The 23,501-nt window shown below is 45.3% G+C and overlaps 1 protein-coding gene across 4 annotated transcripts in view; it reads left to right on the top strand.

The window, feature by feature from the left end:
• The window catches only part of SEMA5B (semaphorin 5B), a 261,873-nt gene that overhangs the window by 62,413 nt on the left and 175,959 nt on the right, over positions 1-23,501 (top strand). For all 4 annotated transcript variants that reach the window (XM_038181972.2, XM_038181977.2, XM_038181974.2 and 1 more), the window contains exons 2-3: positions 7,712-7,935; positions 17,418-17,478. The gene's annotated coding sequence lies outside the window, so the exon portion shown is untranslated. The remainder of the gene's footprint in view (positions 1-7,711; positions 7,936-17,417; positions 17,479-23,501) is intronic.

Here is a 23,501-nt window from a genome sequence, read left to right as displayed (position 1 = left end):
AGATCTTTCTGTATCCTGCAATCTGGAGCTCATTAAGTGCATGACGCATGGAAAACTGTGTTTGCCTCTTAATACTGTAATAGTGGGGAAAACAAGTTCTTAACCCCATTTCGTGTCGGACACCTTCTGCATTCCAAATTCAATCCGTCTCATACACATGTGCTCACTATCTCTAGGTGTGAATATGAAAGGCAGGCTCTGTGCAAAAACCTCCCCTTGTCAACACTTGCTTGAAGGTAAAAGGACAAAATACAGAAGCCGCAGCGCTCCATCCGCCTGTCACGGCCTGAGAGATGGAAATGCCCCCGTGCTGCCAATGTTACAAACGGGTATTGCTCCGGAGGGAGATATTGAAGGATGCAGTGCATTTCAGAGTTTGTTGTTGTCTGCTTCAAAGTGAGGAGAGAATCAATAATTTGTTAGCCTGTTAGCTGATGGCTTGTCCGTGTGCCAGCTCCGGTGCCCTCCAGGAGAAGCTGCCAAAGTGACCGAGGGAGGAGAGAGGGATGTGAATCTCACAAGTCATTTTCCTGAGACGCTTACGTGGGAAACCTTTAGAGCCTCTCGGTAAGGACAGAGACCTTTGCAGGCTCAATTTCTGTTTGAGCAATTCCTTTTGAGGTCAATAGACCCAATGCTGGAGTTTTTTACCTCGATGGGATTTGAGTGTGTGGGGAAAAGGCAGAGGGAGGGCATCAGGACACAGGCACTGGAAATGTTTTCCTGGGAGGCTGTAAGGAGCCCACCAGGCGTAGGCTCTCCTGGAGTGGGCATACACATGGAAAGAAGGCTCACTTGTGAAAAACAAACCTTTCTTCTGGCTTCTTCTGCAGTCGTGGTTCCTTTTTTCCATGCCCATGGGGGGCCCAGTCCTGTCTCCCTGGGGTGTTGCAGCTCACGCTCCCACGTACAGGCATCAGAGGGGTTTTACAGCTGAGACTTTTCTTTCTTTAACATCCTGGAGGGGAAAGAGCCCCCAGGCTGGCACCAACACCCCCACCTTGTATTTTTAATTGCGACACAGTCCCTTGAAGCCATAAGCAGTGTCACACGTAGGAGCAGGTCAGAGCTGGGGTGCTGGTTTCTGCTATCCTCCAGCTGCCTTCCCCTTGTGCTGTTGTAGCAAAACCCCATAACAGGCCCTCGTCCATGCTTTGCGATTTATGGGATGCCAGCAGTGTCCTCAACAGAGATTTCTCCTGCCTGTCTTTTTTTTCCCCTGTTCCCCTCTGCAAGTTCAAATGTGTCTCCTTTGTAATGGATTCAGCCAAAAGCTTGTGCCTCTTTATTAACCTTCAAATAAGGGTCCTCCAGCTGAGGGAAACACAGTTCTGCAGGGCTTGTGGTGTAAGAGTCACTGCTGGTGTCACGCAGCTGTTTAACGTCCTGGAAATGGGGCTGCTGCTTTTTGCTTTTCGTTTGGTTTGAGGCTTTTTTCTTTGTGGTAAAGAGATGTAAGTCGTTCCTTTTCTGCCTTCTGCTGAGTGACTTATAAATGGCCTGTGCAAAGTTGGCTCTAGAAATTACAATCAGAAAAATATATAGACTGTTGGGTTGTTTTTATGGATCCCAGTTCATGATATGGGGGAGATTCCATTATAAACTTTCATTAAAAATAAAGGAGGAACACTAAAAATTCTGCTGCTGATCCAGGGAAAGTAAAACTTCGTCAAGGCAACTAACACTGAGCCATCTTATACTTTATTCCCTGCTGTTTATCTAAAGCACATTTCTTACATCCAATAGATTTGTACCTCTGGCAGCTTGTATCTCCATGAGTTTAAGAGCCTTTGACTAATGAAGACCAGAGAGATTTCTGCCACGCTGCCACAGCCCCACTGAAGGAATCATTTCCAAGCGGTTTGCTCTCCGGGGGCACATAAGGCCAAAATTAAAAATAACTAGCTAAATAAATAAGCGCCTGTGTACATATACATACATGCATTTAGATGTTCAGATTATATTTATATACATATGTATAAGTTTGTGTAGAAAACCCCTTAGCCCCGAGCAGCTTCGGGGGGCAGAGCGTGCGTACAGCAACACGGTCTGCTAGGCGGGTCTCGGCCGTGTTACAAGCTATTTGCAAATTAATCGTGGAAGAAATCTAAGCGGTCTGATCCTACGGGTGAATAAACGTGTGTGTTTGTGGGAGCGCATGTGCACGCATGCAGAAAGGAGCTGCGAGGGAGGCCTGCGCTTGAGCTGCTCAGACAAGTTTTGTTGCTTCGGCCCATTGGTGCCGGGTTGAAATAGGGGAGCTGATCCTATTAAGGTGGCTCAGAAATGGCTTTCCAAAATGGCTTGGGTTCCCACACTCATTTGTTTCCTTGCTTCACTTCAAAATCTGTTCCCCTTGGCATTTACACAGAGACACTGAAGGATGCATTGTTAACCCATGGTTTTCTGTGAGAAAAGGTGGTTTGGGGTCTGGATCAGAGACGGACATACAGGGACATACAAGCCAGAAAGTGGCTGTATGAACATCACATGTGGAAAGTGAGAAGGTATATGCATGTGAAAGAATGCATCGAGTTAAACAAATACCCACATGAAGGCAGAGGTAGCTTGACTTAAACGGCTGTGCTCTCTGTGCTGATGTTGGCCGGGGCCTGACTCCACAACAAGTGGGAGCGCAAACACCCACACCAAATCCTGGCCGTTCACACTGAGAAGAGCATACACATGCTTCATCCTGGTGTGGCAGCATGGGCCAGAGCCTGTTGTTCCCCTGCAAACCTGGTTTCAGTAGGGCCTAACTTGTGTAGGGGTGTTTGTGGTGCCACAGGGCCAGAGCCTCTTCTGAGGCCTTCAGTGAGCGTACCCTGCATGTGAGAGATGCAGGGCGAGAGCAGCCAGGCTTGTTCATGGACAGTAACAAAACGTCTCCTGTTTTAGCGTGACGTGTCTGGGAAGAGTAGAGCCGGGCCTGAGGTCTGAAGCTGGGCTTTGTCAGGACAAGAAATCCATTACTGTGCTGTCGGTGAGAGCCTGCCTGTGGCGTCGTGCACCAAGATGGTGCTGTCAAGTTCGGAAAGTAATCACCAGGGGTAGATGACAACATGAAAAGAGAGATGCGAGTGGGAATGAATTTAGCCAACTTCATCTAAAGAAGTGTTTAATGGCAGGATGATCATCATAAAGGCCATTTAGTAGCAGGAAGAGGAGATGACACGTAATACATGTAGTAAGTAGCACAAAGAACAATGAATGCAATTTAATAAAGGGCAAATTCAAACTGGAAATGAGGCTAAACTTTTGGATGGTTCAAGGCAGGCAGAAAGGGAAATCATTTGCTTAATGAGGTAGTTATGACAAACTAGGTAGAAATATTCTGGTTTCCGAATTCAGCAAGCATGGAATTGAATCTTTCCTGCGTGACACAGTGGGTTCGGCTGGGAGGGCCGGCGGTGCTCTGTCAGCCTTGGCCGTCGTGACCATTAGTCGCATTAATAATCCATGTTGGAATAAAGGCACTACAGCAGCAGCATTACATGTGGAGCATCCTTCCTTCATCTCTAGCAGTGAAGAAAGAAATCAGATTGTGCTTTTTTTTTTTTTTTGTGGCTTCACAATAAGAAACCAAAAGTTAATTGTCCTGCGCTCGTACTAGCAGAGATCTGAGGACCACAGGGAGATTTCCAGCCCCACAGCATTTGTGCCTGGTCACAGCCGTGTTGTGGCGTGGCTGCTGGGGATGTTTCCTAGGGCTGCATGGGTGCCTGGCCCTCCCTGCATTGCAGGGCCAGCAGGATAACCCCGAGGAATTTCTTCAAACCCCGGCCCTTGTATTCCACTCCGGCTGCTGCCTCGAAGCAGAGCTGACCTGATGGCCGGTAGCAATGCAGCGGCTGATCTTAATTAACCACCTACAGATCTCCCTGCTCCGAATGTGCTCGTGCCCTCCTGCCTGCTACGGCTCTTTATTAGGAGCATGTCTGAAAACAGCCTCAAGTCTGCGTTGCTGCGAATGCTTTAGGAAAAAAAAAAGGCCATAAATGCATGCTGCCAGAGCCTCACAGCTGAGAAGTGGCCCAAATGTATTGCTGGTGTGAACATAGTGGGATGAGGAAACAGTGCAGGAACTGATACTGGTGTTTGAAGCAGTGAGCCCAGGATGATGAAGAAAAGTGGTGAACAAAAATGTTAATCTCTTTGTGGCACAAATATACAGTTGATGTTCCTGGTCATATTTTAAATACATTGAAAGGCGTGAAGTACCTAATTAATGAGGTTTCATAGGGATCCCAATTAACCACTAATGGTCACCAACTGCAGTGTCTGGAAATGAAGTGAAATGAGGGGATTCCATGCGTGGAAACCGCTTGTATTGTCCAACACAGCTGATGATCGCCGTGCTTAAGTAACTGAATTCTCATAAGGATTTGAGCTGCTTGAAAATAAATGCAATTTCTTCAGGACCTTGATAGTGATCAGGAAGTGAATGTAAAACTGTGATCTCATGTAATTTGGAAAGTTAATGTAATAATCTGATTGGCAGAGCTTGCTAGGCATCTAACTGTATACTGAAAAGGAAAAAAAAATTGTAAGGCATGGATCTGTGCCAACAGCAATGGAGGTGGAGAAGACAGTCGATTTTATTCCATAAATCATCTGAGATGAAAATGGGTGGTGTCCCAAAGAGAAATAAAACAGTGTGCTATTTGCGAGGAAAATAGGTCAGTCTAAATAAAAGCGTTGGTTGTTACATGCTACAATAGATATATGTTGGAGAGCTGGTTGGAAAATCAATTTATTCCTGTAAAAACATAGCTCTTACAGAAGTCTTTCTTCAAGCTTTGAGATTTTCTGTGGGAAAAAAAAAAATATTTTATATATATATACATATCAGTTTCCATCTACCAGGAAGTTTCAGATGGAAGCCTGGTTTCTGGTCAGTTCTTTTCTCCCCCATGCAAACACATGCTTGCAGGAGTAGGTGTCTGTACTGGAGTGGACATTGCTCCCTCTAGAGCAGAAATGAATCCCCTTTTACAACCCATCGTGTTTTGTCTCTTGGTTCTGCTTTGTCCTGGGCTGGATGTATGGGTTTTCCTACCTGTTAGCTCCGTGTCCCCGTCATGAGTTTCCAAGCTTTGGTTTCCAAGTTTCTGTTCCAGTTGCATGTCTGTAAGGTGCTCTAAGGGCTTATCATACCAGATCTTCTCTACTCTTTGCAGACAAGCTGAAAATTAGCAATAAAGTGTTTGGTGATGTTCAGTGAAAGCCATGACAGAAGTTGCACAAGCAGTAAGTGTCAAGGAAAGAAGCCGTACAGGCTGAGGAAAGGAGACACAAATTGTCAAGAGCGAGTGCAAGGCGCATTTTTCTGAAATAACTCATCTTTTTGGCTGGGGTCAGAGAACAACAATCTCAGATTTAATCCATCCCTCGCATGAATCGCTGAAGTTGTTGAATAATAACCCATAAAATGTATATTAGCAGAGTTGTGCCAGGACCCTAGGAAAGGTAATGCTCCCTGGGTATTTTGTGGGAATGTTTTGGACCTACATAGCACATTACCAGCATTCATCAAGTAATATACAGCACGCTTTGACTAACTGGAGAACTTGAGTTGTCAGCAGGAGGTCAAAGAAGATGATCTCTTGGTTCTTTCTTGCCCTAACATCTCCGAATAACGGCAGTAGATGCCCCTAGTGATGCTCACAGAGCACGCGTGTGTTTGCTCTGAGTTGCAGAAGGCTGCGTGATCAGCATGCCGACAGGCTCTGCGCTGATACAAGGTGGAAGCGTGGCTGTTTCAGAATCTGTTGGGGTATTTTACATCACTTAGGCAGGTGGGTGTCGTGACACTAGAAAGCAGAAAGTTGGCTGGCAATGTGCTGCTGGTTGCAGGTCATTATTTAAGGTATGGGTATGTGCATCTCTCTGAATAGCCAGTGCCTTTGTGGCTTAGACTTCTGGCTGAGATGTGGAAGACAAATATTGGAGGCTGCGGTTAAATTAGGCAGCGTGGAGAGTTATACTTCAAGCTTTTAGGCTGGGATGTCGAGTTCCTGCTTGGGGTTCAGATGTGAGGTTGTCTTTCCCTAGAAGGTCTCATTTTTATTCCCATGTGGAATGGGAGACGCTCTGTGGAATGAGAAAAGTTGTCTGTGTTGCTGAACTCTGAGCTTGTTTCCTGTATCTTCACCCCTTTAACTGGGTGTCAGTCGCCTTTTTTTGGGTAGATACGATAGACTAATTCCCGTCTCTGTTCTGGGTCTGTAGTTGAGCAGAGCAGTTCATCACCAAGGGAAAATAAGTCTTTCTTTATAACTGCTTCTCTTCATTTTATCTCGGCTTGTCAGTGTCTGGCAGATTCTCCATCCTTTACGCCATTCCTCTGCAGCTCACTTCACAGAGCAGTCATTAGCTCTGCATATAGGGCAGGCTGGGGGAATTCGGTGCTTCCCTGAAGTTTCATTCACTCTTTCTTGGGTTGCCTTTGGACTTCATATTCTTTGTAGGCTGAAAAGGGCTGGGTACTGCTCTGAATCTGGTCTTCGCTTTGTATATTCTTAACGCTTCTAATTACTGCTAGACTGGACTGACCTAAAGTGGTATTGTAACTGTGCCTGATGTTTCTGTTCAGAAAACATAATGCTGGCATTTGAATCTCATTTTGTTAAGTTTGCTTGTACTGTTTAGAACAATTTGAGGAGATTTACAATTGCTTGTTTTGTAATACAGCCACGAAGAATTAAGGGAAGGCTTTAAAAGTAATCTCTCTTTTCCTCCAGCCAAAGAAACACTGTTATGTTTTCATCTGTCATCTTTTTTAGGGTCATGGTTTGGTCTCTCCCATGTTGCGCTTGATGGGCACATATAAGTGCTGCATCTGAGTAGTTCACAGAGGAATTTGGCACTTTGCTTTTTAAATGCAGTGCCAAACGTGCAGAGAGAACAGCGGAGCTTGGTTACAGTGGAGTCTATGCAAATATGGGAATTACATTTTCAGGAAAAATGACTATGAGAAGAGAAGGCTTAGAAATCGATTGCAATTAAAGTTGTAACTGGCTTGGTGCTGGAGATGGATAGCTGCTAGCTTTGGATATTTGCTAGCTAGGCAGAAACTCAGAAAATTGTGTTTTCTGAGAGCAGAGATACAGAGGAAAGATGGCTTTATGTTTAAGGCTCTACACTGGGGCTCAGCAAATTGACTTCCCTTCCTTTCCTGGCTGCCTCAAAGGATGCCTCTGTAGTCCTGGGGATGATTACAAACTTTTTACCATATGTTTATGCTGCCTCTAAGTGATCTGGAGCCTCGTTTTAGTTGGGGTTCATGAAATTCTAGCCTACCAAATAATATTTACTTACTAGTCTCTACCAGAAAGTAAACATTCTTTGGAAAAACTAAACTGAGTCACGTTTATACTGAACAGGGATTCTGTGCTCTAGGCAGTGATTGATGACAAATAAGGCCTTGGGAGATGATGACTATATCAGGCTGGATGCTCAGACCAGGCATGGGATCATTAAAGTTGCTTCAAAAAATGTTGGGGGGGGGAGGAAGAAGGGAGAAGGGGAGGAGATGCTGACCATGAGGGCCACGGGCTATTTTCCCAAGGTCCCATAACTCAGGAGAGAGGAAGGGCCTGACAGAAGCAGAGAACCTTCCTCAAAGGGGACTTTATAACATCATTAGTGTATTGGCCAAATTCAGGCACACTTCAATATTAACAAAGGATCTGTTTTTTTTTATTTTTAGATAAATCATCTGCAAACGAGTTTATGAGAAAAATAGAAGGAAGAAGGCCAAAGAGGCATGCCAGAGAAGGAAGCTTGCAGAGTCCAAGGGGTTCAGAGAAGACTGCAGTGGGACTGCCTCTGAGAGGGAGCGTTTACATCACTAATTCTTGAAGGGCTTACCTTCTGGGACTCTGAGCTTGGATTGCTGCCGCAACATTTGTCTGGGACTTGGCCTCTGGGCTGGTGAGTTAGTGATGGAGTGATACATGTCTCGTGTGCTGAAACATGATGTTTTCAGGTTGCTCACTGTGAGGAGTTTTGGTCTCTGATCATTCTGTTTCTCCTGCTCCAGTGAGGACAGGATGTGTCATGCAGCAAAGAAGGCAAAGGATCACAAACATTAGATAAAGGGTTTTCCAAATGGCTCGCGGCTCTCTTAACACTGTCATCATTGGACTCAATGGGACTTTCTCCCCTGACTGTTGGGAGCAGGGGTCTTGTATTTCAGCCTGTAAAGTAGGTAGATTTCGGCAATCATTTAGATACAAAACATGTATATATGCCTGCTGCAGTGCAGGGAGGTGATGCAGCTTTTGCAGATGCTGTTTAGCGGTAGGAAAGTAGTACATTAGCAAGGTAGGTCAAATCCAGCCCCTAGTTATACCAGTTCAAATACAGAATAATGCTGTTGGTGTGTTTAGCCAGAATTTGTTGTTAAACAGATCCCTTCATTTTGCATTCACTCAGTACAGGTGCATGTGATTGCACTGCGGGCAGGGGAGCGATGAATGGAACCTGATTAGTTTGCTCCTAGAATGTATCCTAGGGAAAGTAAATAGCATTGCAAAGGGTTAGCTTTGCAATATTGCTTTTCCACTGTAGCATTACAGGAATGTGCTATTTACCGTTTGTGCCCAGTTTGTGCTGTCTGAAACCAGGAAAAGTGTCCACTTTGGAGAAGTTGGAGCTTCTGTCTGGAACAAAACAAACCAAAAATTTTAAATTTCCTTACAGAAAACGGATTTTTGATTTTAACAGAGGAATAAAATGGTTCCCTCTGTTTTTGTAGGATGATGGACCCAACACAGAATTTGCCAGGATAAGCAATTTGGTCCCATCTTGGTGATTCATTTCCCTTTGGAAAGGGCAAAGGCATATAAGTCCACATAAAGTTGTTCCAGGGGAAACAGCAGCCCAGGAGTCCTCTGAGAAAGAGGAGGCATGAAGGAGCCACAATCTGATGGTTCCATTTGCAGAGAACTGTCCACGGAGGGGTGTTCAGTAATCCCCAGAAAGCCCACTCTTAAAAGCCCACTGCTGTCTTAATTTAGAGCTGCTTGACTGCATACTGGGGATCCTAGAAGCCCTGTGACTTTGATCTTAAAATCCGTTTGGGCTTCCAGTGCTGTGCCTTGTGGCATGGCTGCTGCAAGCCTGGGGTTGTTGGCCTGGAGCTGCCGGTTCTGGGACAGCGTAAGCCCCGTTACCTGTCCCCCAGACACGGGGTGCTCAGAGGCAAACGGGACAAGCTCGGTTACCTCACAGCTCTTTTTAATGGACCTGGCAAAACCAAAAGAGCAGCCATGCCAATGGTGATATATCAACCTTTACTGACAGAAGAGAGTCATGTCAGAAGTGCTGTGGGCAGATCTTACAGCATCCAGGGGCTGCTTTAGAAACAGCACAATGAGCAAACCTTTGCTCAGCGGGTTGCACGTCTCTGGTCCTCATTGTTCTGACTTGTGCTCAGCAGCTGTACCCTTTGGAGAAGCAATAGGCATTTTCTTTGACCAGAGATGTTTGCAGCTGTCTCCTGTCTCCCCTTGAACTCTTTTCATATTCATATTTTCATTGCTAATGAGAGTCTTGACTATATGCTAAAAAGATCCTCCATCCCTTCCAATTTCTCTTGGAATAGCTAAAGACAAAAGAAGTAATGAACTAAAGCTCCCTCTGAGTCTTTGACTCATCCAATCACCCAAATTAATCAGTGTTAGAGAGAAGTGTGCTGCTCGGTGTGACCACACAGGGCGCTCTGTCTGGCTCCATGACTTTGGTTGCTTTGTCTCAGTATCACAGCACACATATGGTGCGAGATTGTGCTCTGTCCTCAGGTGCCCGCCACGCTTACCTGAGGTAATCAAACCGAATGCAGGCAAGAGGCAGCTACAACAGAAAATAACTTCCAGGCAGCTGTAGGTTTGGCGTAGGCCTTTTATGATCAAATTTTCACCTCCAGTGTAAATCCAACAAAGGAAAGTGTACATGTATGTAGGCACACACCTGTTGGAAGCAGAATGTAGACCTAATTGTTGTCTTCAGCCCATATCCGCAGCCAGCCTCTGTGACCTCCTAGGTACGCATGCATGCTGTTGGAGACAGCCTTAAATAAATCCTGCTGGCTGAGTGTGCAACAGGCAGGAGTGAGAAGTGCCTGGCTCCAGTAGAAAAATGGCCAACAGTGGTGGGTAGCATCTGGGGGCCAGACTGGTCCGTAAGTCGGGGTTCTTCTCTTCCCCCCAGCTGTGCCACTGACTTGCTGTAAAACCTTCCCAATCACTCAGGTGACCAAACCTCTGGAGGTTCAATTCTGCTTTGGTAAAGCAGGAACAAGGATTCCTTTGAGCTGTGCCTCCCTAGCAGTGATTGAGCTGGGCTGACAGGCACTAACGCAGTCTTCAGGGAGCAGCAGCGCTGAGGTTGCTCTAGTGAGCGTTTTGTGCTAGGGGAAGAATGGATCCTTACCATATTCAATCAGTAATCTCTGGGCATGTATACCCCCACTTCTACATTAAATACTCTTAGCGATTTAGGGATTTACTGTGTCTTTCCCTCTTTTATTTATCTCACATTCCCATCAACAGGAGCTTAATTTTAGGCCATGATAAAACTTTTTAAGCACACTTTTACTGGATAAAGTCATTAAGAAATCTGCGCTTTTTCTTTTTTTAAATAGTGACCCCATTCTTGCTTTCTGAACTATCTTGACTTTTTTTAAAAGGGAAGCAATAATGAATTTCCATATAGGCTATACCCTGTAAAAAGATTATCTCCATTTATTCTTTTTATAAAGTTTTCAGAAGGGAAGGCGCTGTCCCAATGCACAGAAGCAATTTTTCTTTTCAATGGATACTGTGACTCAAATCTAAACCTTTGCTCTCAGAGGAACACTTTTCAAATGTTTACTTACTGCTTGATTCCTGATAGGCAGGCTGGAAAAAAATCAGATGAGGTGTTGCTCCTGAAAGTTATACTGCTTTATATTGTTTGAAAGGCAGAGATTGAGCTGATTTGTCTAGCAGCTTGCCTTTTCGCAGCTGGGGGAAAGAGTTCCTTTGTAGCTCAGGCTTTTATCAACAGTCCAGTAAAAGTGTTTTATATATATACATAAAAAACATACACATTTATATAGAGCCTTTCATCTTGATGGTTCCAAAGTAGTTGAAAATTTGTCAAATAATTTGTCAACTACTTTCCTCAAAAGTTATCTCTAACTTCAGCACAAAAACGGAGGTATTTCTGTGCTGGCTGAAGCTATTTTTGCTACTAATAGCTTATTAAAGTAACCATCGGAGTTGTAACGCATGGATTACAAAGTTTTAAACTAAGAATTTTTGAAACTTTTTCCTAATCATGTAAGAGGATTTAATCAAACGTGAAGCTGCTTTCTTGTTACAGTGAGGCTGGGGGGAGCTGGGGCATGAGGTGTGCTGAGCAGGAGAGGATCTGCACTGTGTGTTTGTGGTGGGTAACTGGGGAAAAAAAAGATAGATAATACAGCGCTGAAGACAAAACCAGGGTCGTGGAAAGATCTCCTTTTGACAGACGCTTGGTGACAAATTCCTCTTCTGCAGCACAGCTGGAACAGATTGGTGTGTATGGGTGAAAACTGTGTGAACAAACAGGGATGCCTGCCCCCCTCTGCTACCCCCTCACCCGTCCCAGCCTTGCCAAGAGGGGATTTCTGCCTGGGGCTGGTGGTGCTCCTCACAGCCACTTGCCCTTTACCTTACTGGTGACACCATGACCTTCCTTGGCCAGTGTTTCCATATAAGATTTAAAACTGAGCAGCATTTGCCTCTCCTGGAAGGGCTCTGCCTTCACACGTCCCCCGTGCTCTCTCTGCCTCCGTAAGGCTTCGTCACAGGATCCTCTTGGCTGCTGAACCTTTTCCTTGTGCAAGTTGCTGGCTACCTCACGAGCAAACGTTGCAAGGTGACTAAGGGTTTCGTGCTGGGATCCACGGCAGAAGCGTGTTAATGGAGTCAAGTGCTATTTGTTGGCTCCAGTGCATTTCACTGCGCCTTGGCGCACTCGTGCTTCCTGTATGAAACTTGGCTGGAGGAGTCAGAACTGCAAGACATCATCCCAAATTCCAGCTGGGATGTGTAACTTGGCTACATGACACTCTCCCCTCTTTGCCCCCCTTAGCCACTTCCCATGTTAAATAGTTTCTCAGGACTCCAAGGGGAAGGGGGAGATGATCTCCAGGCAAATGATTCTGATAAGTAGAAAAAATGTGTAAATAAACTAGCCATGATTAATAGTAAGAAATTGTCACTTGTCTCACATGCCTGGAAGTTGTGGCTTGCTGAAATGACAGCCCTTGTCTTGCTGTTGCGGGGCTGGGATGCAGAGAGTGAATGCTGGGGGTGGGATTTATTTGACACATATTTTCAAACTGGGAAAAAAAAAAAGAAAAAAAAAAAGTGTGATTTATTTTCTTTTGCTGCAGCCTGCTCCCAATTTTCAGTTTACATTAATAGCTATGGGAACAGCAGTTCTTACTGCCATATACTTTAGCTATTAACACTGTGTCTGGTTTGACAGTGCATCTCTTAAATTTTTTTTTATTCCCTCGTGATCATAAAATATGTATCAGCCTTCCTTTTTAATCTCCTTTGGCATGTCCAGCTAGTTAATGTGCATCTTTCCTCCTTTAGGATTTGATTCTTCTAGCGTCATATACTTAACTAGAAGAAACAAACTCTCTACTAAAACTTCCTCTTGTTTGTTTGTTTAATTCTTTTTTAATTTTTTTAATTGGGAACTTGTTTGAATTCATATTTAAAGGAATTATTTCTCCGGGAGCCCCTAACAGCTTTCTCCCCAAAATGTTTGTTTCATTGATATTTTAATTGCTGTAATAATCAGCATGCGGAATAAGAGGTCTTTCCCCTAGCTCAGTAAATCCATACTGGCTGAGTAAAGCATGTCTGTGATTTATGTGCAGATAAACAGCTTTGGATCACGTCCAATCACTTCATCAGTTTTAATTCGGCTGCCTAATCAGTAGCAAACAGGAGGGTGGTTTTTTTTTTTTTGCTTTGTTTTGTTTTTAGCAAGGTGGGGGGCGCTAATAGAGGGTTTGGCATAGTCCCCAGAATGGCACAGATACTCCCCATTTCTCATCATGTTAGTGTCAAAGTCAGCTCTAACTTTCTGAAAGAGCTTATAAGAAGGGATGAGATGCCAAGGCCTGCCTTTAGGCTTTTGGTGGTATCTAAGGAACCATGCAGATATGCAGTCTGGAAAACAAGTCTGCTCTTATCTCATGATTTATAAAGGACATCCCTCGGATGCCTGAGAAACGTGGAAAGGCTCGTATGGAAGCAGATTTTATTTCCTGTGTGTGCTTAGGAGTTGATGCCTTCAGGATTAGTTTCTCAGCAATCAGGTTGCTGCTGTTGCTGTTTCCTAAAAGTCACGGTGACTTCAGTGCGGTCTGGGAGGCGGAGGTGCCTGCGGGGAGGCAGAGCAGCACCAGAAGGAGGAGGATCATCCACCCTGCCCTTCCCGGTTACATTGGGTAGGACAGACAGACCCTGGCATCCTGCTGGAACAAGCAGCATCCTCTCTCCTCATCTGTGCCGCTGGCTGCAGTGTGTCAGGATGGGGATGGGGCAGGGTGCTCCTCACTGCTTCCATTTTCTTCTCCATTCCTGCCCTGCTGTGCTGCAGGGTGGATGCTTAATGCTCGGTGATGAAGCACTGGGGTTTTGGGGACAAAAGCTGCACATACAGCTCTACAGGAGAACAGCTCCTCCTGCAGCTCTGTGCAGCTGAATAAGGGCAGGGTTGGTACGTCCCACTGCCACCTCTGCAACTCCATCCTATGGGGTGCTGTGATACATGGACTGTGTGCACGGTGCTGTAAAGGCCAGGGTGATCCAGATGCCCCTGGACTGAGGCTCTTCTAACTTAGGGTTCAGGACCAGAGTTCCTGACCTCATTTTTATCTACCGTAAGCTAAGCAACTGCCTATTAACGATAAAACATTGGACCATTTACATTATTATCTGTTGGTGCCATGTGTCCAGAGGTGAAGTGTTCCCTGATTTATAAGCAGCCTCTGAAGGATTACAGAGAACAACCCCGTTCTGCTCACCAGATCTAGGGCAAGCAATATCACCCACAATAATAAAGCTCGCCTAAAAAGCTTAGCAAGGTTTGACTAGCACACCATGGCTGTGCATCTCTGAGCCTTGTTGGATGTCCTGGCTGCCCTCCATTTCCCTGGGTAACTGTGCCTGGCCACTTCCCTTATGCTGGGAGGCTGCAGGAGATGTTAGATCACTGTTCTGGATTTATTTCTGCCTCCTTCATAGCAGCCCGTGCTGGTAAGCCAGTGGCAAGCTGGGGAAGCAGTGCTAGGCTGGGTGGCCACCACTGGGCCAGTTTAGGAGGTGGGTTCATTGGGAAGGAGAAGACATCAGTGTTGCTGCTCTGTCTTCTTGGTGGTTTACATCATTGCCCAAATGAGACCCAACAGCTTTTTTTCCATTTCACATTAACCCCCACCAGCTCCATGTTTCATCATTACCAAGACCGTAAGGAAAATCCCAACCAGATCTGTTAAATTCAAACTTTTTTTTTTTTTTTTTTGGCTCAGCCTTAATTTCCTGCACACACCCATAGCTGCGGGGGCTTTAAATAGAGCTTTGAATCATGAAATTCGGAGAATTAGGCTGGGCTGGAGGGAAGGGCAGTAGATTGGGTTAGAGGCAGTTTGGGATCGGTTCGGAGTGCAGATGTGCGTGTCCCCAGGGACCTTGGGTGAGTTGTTTAATCCACCCGTCGTGCTGGGCTTTGTCGGGCTGCAAAAGGGCAACAACACCTCCCCACCTTAAACTGGGTAAAACACGTTATGGGAGGGAAGAGATTCAGCTCCTGTGGTGGCTCTGGCACAGCTCCACCTCCAGTGTCGCAGCACGTGAAGGTTTTTGGGGTGTCTGTGAGCAGTGTTGGGCCCGTGTCCTGCAGGGCCAGGGGAAGGCAGCGCGCTGGCATGGCCGGGGGACAAAATGGCGGCCGCGGCCCTGAGGTGCCAGCCTGGCCAAAATGAGCGTGAAATGAACTGGCTCTGACCAGAGTCCCGAAAGTTTAAGACAATCCCATCTTATCGACTGCTTTAATGGAGAGGTAGGAATGGCTTTGTGCTGTAACCTGAGAGGGAATTCAAACATCTGACAAGTAATTTCAGGAGGAGGCTCAGTTTCCGGCAGATCAAAGGTGAGTGTAGGGAATCCTCTATTCTCTGGCCAGAAGGGAGCTGTTATGCTTAGTGTTTGGCAGTTTGTAGCCCCAAAATCCTGCTGGTGATCAAACCCAAGGGTTTCTGCTGTCCAGTGGCTTACGTTTTAGAAGAGACTGCCAGTCCAGGGGGGTTGAGCTCACAGATGCATCTTACTTTCTTACAACCTGGTATTTTGGGCTCTGATCTGCCACCGGAGATATCACCAAAAAAAAGCATCTCCACTGTTGTCATTTTAAAGAGTAAGAGAAAACTGGTAATGAGGGCTGAATCTTTTCGTGAGGTGATCCCTGGTGTTCCCGTGGATTTCCCACCTTCAGCCCTGGCAGAAGCTGTGGAAACTTTCCCATCTTCAGCCCTCTCCTGTGAATGCTTCCACAGGTAAAGACCAACAGGAGAGGGAAGGAAATAGATAAGGGTGCATACATGGGTCATAGTCTTAAAATGTTTCAAGAAGGGACTGCCGGAGCATTTTCTGGATTAGAAAAATGTGGTGAATGAGACTCCTCATAGAAAACAATTCCTGCAGTCCCCTTGGTGGACTGGGTGACTGGTTCCTCTGTTACTGCAGGTTTGCGTTTTTCAGATGTTGCTATAATTGTGATTTTTCCTTTTCTTTTTTCTTCTTCTTCTTCCTTTTTGCAAGAATCACACTACATAGAAACCATTGTTCAAGTGCGATTTACCAGGGTGGTGACAGGTTTGCCTATGGCCTGTCCCTGAGCGTGACACCTTGGCCCCAGGAGCCCTCTGGTATGACACAAGGTTTTGGCACATCAGATTTTAGTTTCCCTGGAAAAAACATTTTGTCTTTTTAGAGCCTCCGCTCCTTGTGTGTGATGTAGAGCTAATAGCATGTGCTCCTTCTCAGGAGCACGGTGAGGATAAACCCATCTGGTTTGTGAATGCTCAGACGTTGCTGTGATGGAAGCCATGTAAATAACTGGATAAATGATTTCAGTGAGATCGGCTGTCGAGCATAATAGGTAGCAGGGTCAGAGTCTATTCACAGTGAGTCATTTCTTACTGGCTGAGTGGGATCTGTGCTCACAAGCCATTGTGCAGAGACATCCTCTGAGTTTTGCTGTCTCTGTCTTTTCCCTGCCTACATGTTCAGCTCCTTGATCTCTTGCCTGGAAGTTCCAGGGGGCAGGGACAGCTGCGTCCAAGGGCTGCACAGAGCTTAGCACCAAGAGTTCAGGCACAGGGTAAGCTTTGGGGAGCTGCCACAATGCTGAGCTAAAAGATCTCTTATTAGAGAACAATCTAGAAATTAGCATACTTTGATATAATTTTTGCCTCTTTACTTTCACGGGGTTAAGATGGAATTGAGGGTTTTGGACCAGACAGATGGGTGGAAATAATGAACATAACCTCTGAGATGTGAGTTTCTTGAGCAGATTTGTTCATTTTGTGCTTTGCTGTGGGATCAGCACCCTCAATGTTTCAAAGAGCAGGGATATTGCTCACAGCTAGCATGCTCACTGTCTGCCCTGCCAGGCTTGCTGTGAGACCTGGGGCAAAATGTGTAGGCAGCATTCACACCTCTTCATCTGGCTGCAGCTCATGGATTGACTTGAATGGTTTAAATAGGTCTTTACTAATCTGGATCTCTGACTACATCGGTGAGTAGTTCTGCTGACAGAACGGAGCATGCAATAAGCTCGGGCAGGGGTGAGTGATAAGGCGAGGAGATGAGTGGTGGAGACAGTAATCTCCCCACGCAGAACGCTGCAGTGGGGAAGGAGGTGTGTGCTCACAGCCTGCATTTCTCACTGGTGCATTTTCCCCTTGGAAACTGGGACGAGAGGATTCTTTGGGTCTCCTGGGAGGATGAAGTGGTCAGTAGTGTGCAGGCAGGGCTGCACAGTTTGTAGGTTAGATTGAGTGTGTTGAAATATTTATTGTTTTACAAACATTTGCTGCTAGCAAATCTGTAGGTTCAGATTTTTGCAGAAAGCTAACATGAAGAAAGAGGATTGCAGCTGAAGCAAGTTTTGAAACAAACTTCAGATGAGCATTAAGGAAAATTTTTACATTACTCTGTGGTTAAATTTAAATAATATGTTTGTTACATTTTGTTTCTAAAATCATGTCAAGATTTGAAATTAAATTCTTTTCCCCATCAGAAGACATAATTTGCATAATTTGGAGATATCCATTGAAGACTTGCTTTCTGATGTTTCCACAGGTTACTAAGGATTTTCCCTGGTGCGTGACTTCGAATATGATACTTCAGTAATGCAGAGGCTGTAAGTATATAATATGATGTTTGCAACCCTTCTTTAATAGCTGTGTTTATACTGTTTCTGGGTCTTTGCTAAACTTTGCTAGACTGTATCTTGCAATGAGCTTGCAAGGAAGTGGCTGGAAGAGGAGGACATGGTTCCAAAATGAATAGTGCCATTTTAGACACTTTGCTTTATGAGCTTAATGTTGTCTTATTTAAGAATTCCTATAATGGTTGTTTAATCTGTAGGAAGAAAGCCCAAGACATCTGTCTGTATTGCTGGAAATGCCACAAGTAGACAAAAATAAAAATACCTCATTAGAGTAGATGAGCAGTGAATAAAATGCAATGATACGTTACCAAAAGCTGGCGTGGAGTTGGTTCCCAGGCACAGAACAAAGGCCAAGAACCTTATTTTGCTTGTGATAGCACTAATTAAAAAGGCCTATTAGAAGCTGAATGAATGAAATGGAGACTGCTGCCCTGATCATGTAATTGTTGGCCATCAGTCACCTGGTGTCAGAGTTGGGTATCTGAGGAGTCTTATCACAGAGGGAAGCTTTTGTGCAATTCCTGGATTGAATTCCTGGATGTTTGAAAACAGTGCAATTTCTGTCTCTTCCTCAACTGTTCCCATATTTTCCTTAGGTGAATTAGTGAGCTATGAATTTTGGTAGCGCTTTCCTGAATCCTGCATTGTTTTCCCTAATCAGTTCTCTCAGATCTGCTCAATCTCCATTTAATTCAGTCAGCTACTCAACATCCAAACCATTTGTAATAAAGAGAGTGCTAATTTTTCCTTTTATTTCAATTGTAGTTGATGGCTTTCGGCAGGTGTTATCATATAACTCAATCACCAGCCACTGGAATTTGTAATTTAATCAATAAAGGAGGCCATTTTTCTCAAGTAGATCAAAAGAGAAAGAACTCAAGGAAAATGCTCAGTAAAAGGAGAGTGAAGAACAAAACAAAGTGATAGGAACTGTGGTTTGCACTTAATAGCTTCACACCCTGGTGGCTATATCTGCCTGGCAAGCAGCAGGCAAAACAAATACCACTATTTTAGAATTAATGAGTGTAATGATTGTACCTATGCACTCATCTTGCAAAACCTAGAGGGAAAACCATAGATGTAATGTACACTGCTAAGGCAAGTGCCTTGAACCAACTCCACCGGGCTGAATGGTGTTAGCAGCTCTCTGCATGAGCATTAGTGTTTGCACGAGGAGCTTGATATCAAGGGATATACCAGGAAATGAAACTGTGCTGTGCCAGATCCTTCAGCCTTTCTGTGCACCCCCCTTTGTGTCACTGTGGTTTCTTGTGCAGAGGGGGGCATCGCTGTGCCAACAAGCCACTGTTGACGTACTCACTGAATAGCGCAGAGCTTTGAAGCACAGGGAACTACCTGACCACAATAAAGGGTGGCTCTGTGTACCTGCTCTGTCCCCTCCCTGTCTTTGCTTCTACTGCTTCTGCCTACCCCAAAGGAGTGGGTGGTTCTGGCAGGATGAGGGGATGGATGGTCATTACCAGCAATGAGAGCTCTCTTGGTTTCACGCCCGGGCCCATTTAAGAAGTACAGTGTCCAGAAGAGCGTCTCTGCCAGTTCTGCTGCAGACCTGAATTTTCTCCCAAACAGGAAGGTTTATTTTGCTCTCAGCCTCTGGAATGCAACGTGCCCTTTTCACACTCTCAAGAAGCTTTGCATGAGGCCTGGGAAATCACCTGTGCTGCGTCACAGCTGGGAACCTGTCCTTGGCTCCTTGAGGAGCCAAGTTTCAGAGGGAGATGGCCTGGACAGGTCTCTAATATCAGGCCTCTGAAAAGTCACCCATGGGTTTGCTGATAAATAGCTGCTAAGTATTACGGTCTCCGCTTGGCAAGGTCTGCAGAGCTGAAGATGAAACGTATCAAAATTATTCATCCGGAAAATGTTAAGGTTTAAAATTACACTAAATCGCTTGGTCCTTAAGGGACATGAAAATGCTGATTTGTTTACGTCCCTCCCAAAGTTCCACGGCCAGCACTGTAGCCATGTTTACTGCAAAGGAAATGTTGAGTCAGCCATTGAAACACGCATCCTAGGGGATTTTAGAACATTTTTTAATTGAAGCAGACACATAAAGTAAAGAAAGTAAAGAAAGGCTTAAGAATACAACATTTGGGGGAATTTTTAACGTGGTGTGTGGCATTTCTCTCAAATATTTTAGTACTTCCCTCGAGTGCTACTCTAGATTGAATAAACAGGTATTTAGAGAGTCTTCGGGTGCTTATTTTCAACACGGGTTGCCAAACTTTTCCTGTGGCAGGCACTTAATTTCATAAGACAATAAGGCAATCAACTGATGAACTCTGCAGTGAATAATCTTTAAAAAGACCACCAGACGCTCTAAAGCAGAAGCTATTGCTTAATTGCAGTAAGAGATTTGTCTCGGGGTTTGTTAAGAGTTGAACATCATGAATTGAAGAACTCCTGGACAAGTGTGGCAATGAAAGGGCTTGGTGCTCGTTTCTCAGCAACTTGGCCTTGTTGGAGCCTGCTGAATTCAAGTCCTGCTCCTGTTCTCTGCAGCTGTAGCAGAAGGAAAAGTTTTGGACAAGAAGAGCGTGAAGTGTGCCAATCAGGCAGCTACAAAATTTACAAAACTGCAACTGGCCAACTTCTGACAAATTACACTCTCTTGCCCTTGGAAACTATCAAAGAAACCTGATGTTGACTAATACGAGCAATACTGTAAATTATATTGGTCTATCCTTTTTCATAAGCCTGTGTTTAAGTCTATTCCCCAACCTTTCAGCAGTGCCAACAGATTACCAAACGTGCACCATATGATGGCTTATGATTCCTCCTTCCTTCTGGTGCCCACCAAATAATGTCATCAAAGTCGGCGCAGCTCTGCCTGCTGTGTTTGGCCAAATATGAGAGCAGAATTTCTCCCACTGAGTGGCTTAATGTGCTGTATTTGAAGATTGACTTTTTGGAGCAACCAGACTTTGGCTGGCCAAAGCAATCAGTGTTTTGCCGACCCAGGCAGCCTGGGGAACCCAACTGTAAGAAGTGAAAAGCTTCTGATGAGGACTGAGGATGAAAGCTTTTCTCAGGATTGATTTGGCACTCAAGAGCTCAGCACTTTGCTGAATTGGAGCATCCTCAGAAATAAGCCATGGCGCATGCAGACTGCCCCTCTGTCCTTGCCACAACACGGACTTCCTTTTTACCCAAAGAAAGAGAAAATAAGTAGTACAACTTTCCGTGGTATTTTGCACAAATCTTTTCTGCAGAGCAGAATATTTGTGGGGTGGGAATCATGCATGTGCATAGTGTATTCAAAACTGTTTACATATATAGTCTTTCATATTTTTCCCCGAATATCCCTTGCTTTTAAAGTGCTGAAACATTTTGAAGTCCTTGGCTTGTTTTATTTCTGTCCTGCTCCCAGCACCAAACCACCCATTGCAGTGATTCCACACAGATGAGGCATTCAGAAAAAAAAAGAAAAAAGGATGATGTAGGCACTTTTAGCTCATCTCTTAAAGGACATTGAGTTTTGCTTCCCCTGGTTTTTGAGTTCAACAGGGTGCAGAAGGATGGGGTGTCATTTTGCTATTAAAGATTTTTGTTTTCCTGATCATTGTGAAGTAGCATCATTACCATGGGCAAATTACCATGCTTCACTGTGCTGTGACCATGGCACATTAGAGGCCCTTTCCCCTTGGTAAAGCTGGGTCTATTCTTCTGTAAAATGAGGGGCCCATTGGCAGTTCTTTGGCAAGTTAGACAGAGGGACTATTTAATGAGAGGGAGAGTGGTCTAATAAGGGGGAAGAAATTGAACGTGACAAGTGCAGGGAGAGATAGCAGGAGGCTGCTTTATAAATCACTGTGTAATTGGGCCAAAACAGTTATCGGTTGGGGAAAAAAGGAGGCTGCAGTTTTGGGGTAAATGGGCAATGTGATTTTTCCAAAGTGCATTTTAGAAAAGCCAAGCGCTCCGTTCCATTTCTCCTCTGCGCAGTAAGTGCTGGGCTTTCAAACTAATGGGAACTGGTTTGCATTGCTTAATTTTCTTCTTCGAAATGCTGTATTGGCTTTTGGTGCAGGAATTGGACTTCTGCTTGAATATGTCTGGATTTTACAAATAGGCTTTAGTTTAATAAGATGAAACCAATTAACCGGAGAAGTCATTGCCCGTGGATTTTACAAGTGCATAAAAATATATTGCTTTTTCTTGAAACATTTCATCACCCTTTTAAATGTTCCCCTTTCTTTCCTTTGCCACCGGTGGCAAAGCGCTGGGCTGAATTTATCCCCTTGTTCCTTTTCCTGGCCCCAGCCGTGCTGGGGGGCTGTGTGTGTGCACATGCATCTGTTTATTTCTGTCTCGCCTTGCCCCTGCTGCCGTTCGGTGCAGTTCACTTGTGGCCTGAGGAAAAACAGAGCACGCAAGCTATGAAAAGGTGTTCTTAAAAGGTTGCTCAAAGTGGCACAGGACCCAGGGGCTAATGAGCAATCTTTCAAAACCAGGTGTTAATGCAGCTGCTGAAGCTTGTGGAGCAGCAGAGGTGCTGAGGAAGGTGAGAGCACCTGGGTGTCATCCTACTGCGTCCCTGGGAGAGGAAACATCTCCTGAACCCCCCTGCAGCCCCTCATTGTGCTGTCTTTGCCTTGTGAGTGAGGGTGGGGACAGGGGCACGCCGTCCCATAACGGTGCGGAGGTCTGTGGAAATGAAGTCTGCTCTCTGTCTGCCTTTGTCTGAGCGGTATTGCTCCTTTAATTACCTCTCATGATATTTTACCTCCGTCCTAAGTAATTAAATGGGAGGGAATTTGGCATGAGGCCCCTCCAGCCTCCTGTACCCCTCCATTTACATCAACCCTGCCTTGGGAGCTCTGGGTGACCACGGGACAGGGGCGCACACCGAGGAGTTGGAGGATTTCTCTTTCCATTACCTCACCCTCCCCGCTGCCTCCCAGCCTTGCCTGCTGCAGAAATTGCATAGGATGTTAACTGCGGGGAGCTCGCGGGGTGTAACCAGGTCTGGGGATGACATGGTTTTCCCTGCTCCCCTTGGCACTGCACAAGTGGAGGCACCAAGGCTCTGCTTTAGCCCCTCGTAACTTTCTAGTTTGCTTTAGTTACCAGACAATGCAGTGACTAAAAGATGGCACTTTGGGGTAAAAAGGGTGCCTGTCCGTGTGGCCTATGACACATTCAGTTGGCTCTTGCAAACAGGCATCTCCGTTCACACGAGCTTTGCCCAGTCCTTCAAGGAAACATCTGTATCATCTGAAAGAACAACAAACACTCATTTTCGGTAATGCGAGCGGTTTTAATTCTCATCTTCCGCAAGCAGTGGGAGCAGCCTTCAGGGCAGTGCCCTTTCTGCGTCCCCGCTTCCATTTAGCAGCAGTTCTCACATCTTCAAAATACGCGTGGGCACTGCACCAGCAGCCTGACGTCGCTGGTAATGCTGTTTGTGTATTGACCGTACAACTGATGATCAAGCTGAAGGAAATGATTAAGTGGACGATTTTAAAGGAGATGCCCCGTCCAGTGGAGCACACAGGCCAAATGGTTGCTTCAAACCCCTCTGGATTTGGTAGAATCTGATCAGCCGCACAGAGCTGGGAGTGATGCTTCCCCTTCCAAAGGCCCAGGATTCGGCAGCAGCATCTGCTGGGCTGCGTCCAAGCTCTTCCACCCTGATTTCATTCTCACTTTTTCGGCCTTTGTTGAATCCCTAGGCTGTCCCTCATATTAAAACGAGCTGATTCTTTCATTTAAACCTCCTCCCGTTCAAAGAAGCGGTACCAACACCACGTAAGTGCTTTGTGCTATCCAGTTTTGTCCTGCATTTGTTTTAAAGCTTCCCAGGAACCCTTGGCTACTTCGCGCAAACTGTTAACTGGAGGGCAATAATTTTGTCTGGGTTTTGTCACAGAAATTCAATTAAGGAGGATTATGAACACAGTTGTAGGCCTGTTTCATTTACAGTTGCAAATGAAACCCAGGCCACACACTGATCGTTTATATAGGCGCGG

This window comes from Anas platyrhynchos, chromosome 7 (assembly GCF_047663525.1).
Source record: "Anas platyrhynchos isolate ZD024472 breed Pekin duck chromosome 7, IASCAAS_PekinDuck_T2T, whole genome shotgun sequence".
Taxonomy (NCBI): Eukaryota; Metazoa; Chordata; class Aves; order Anseriformes; family Anatidae; genus Anas; species Anas platyrhynchos.
The sequence above is the reverse complement of the archived record's forward strand: the minus strand, read 5'-3'. Positions and strand labels throughout refer to the sequence as shown.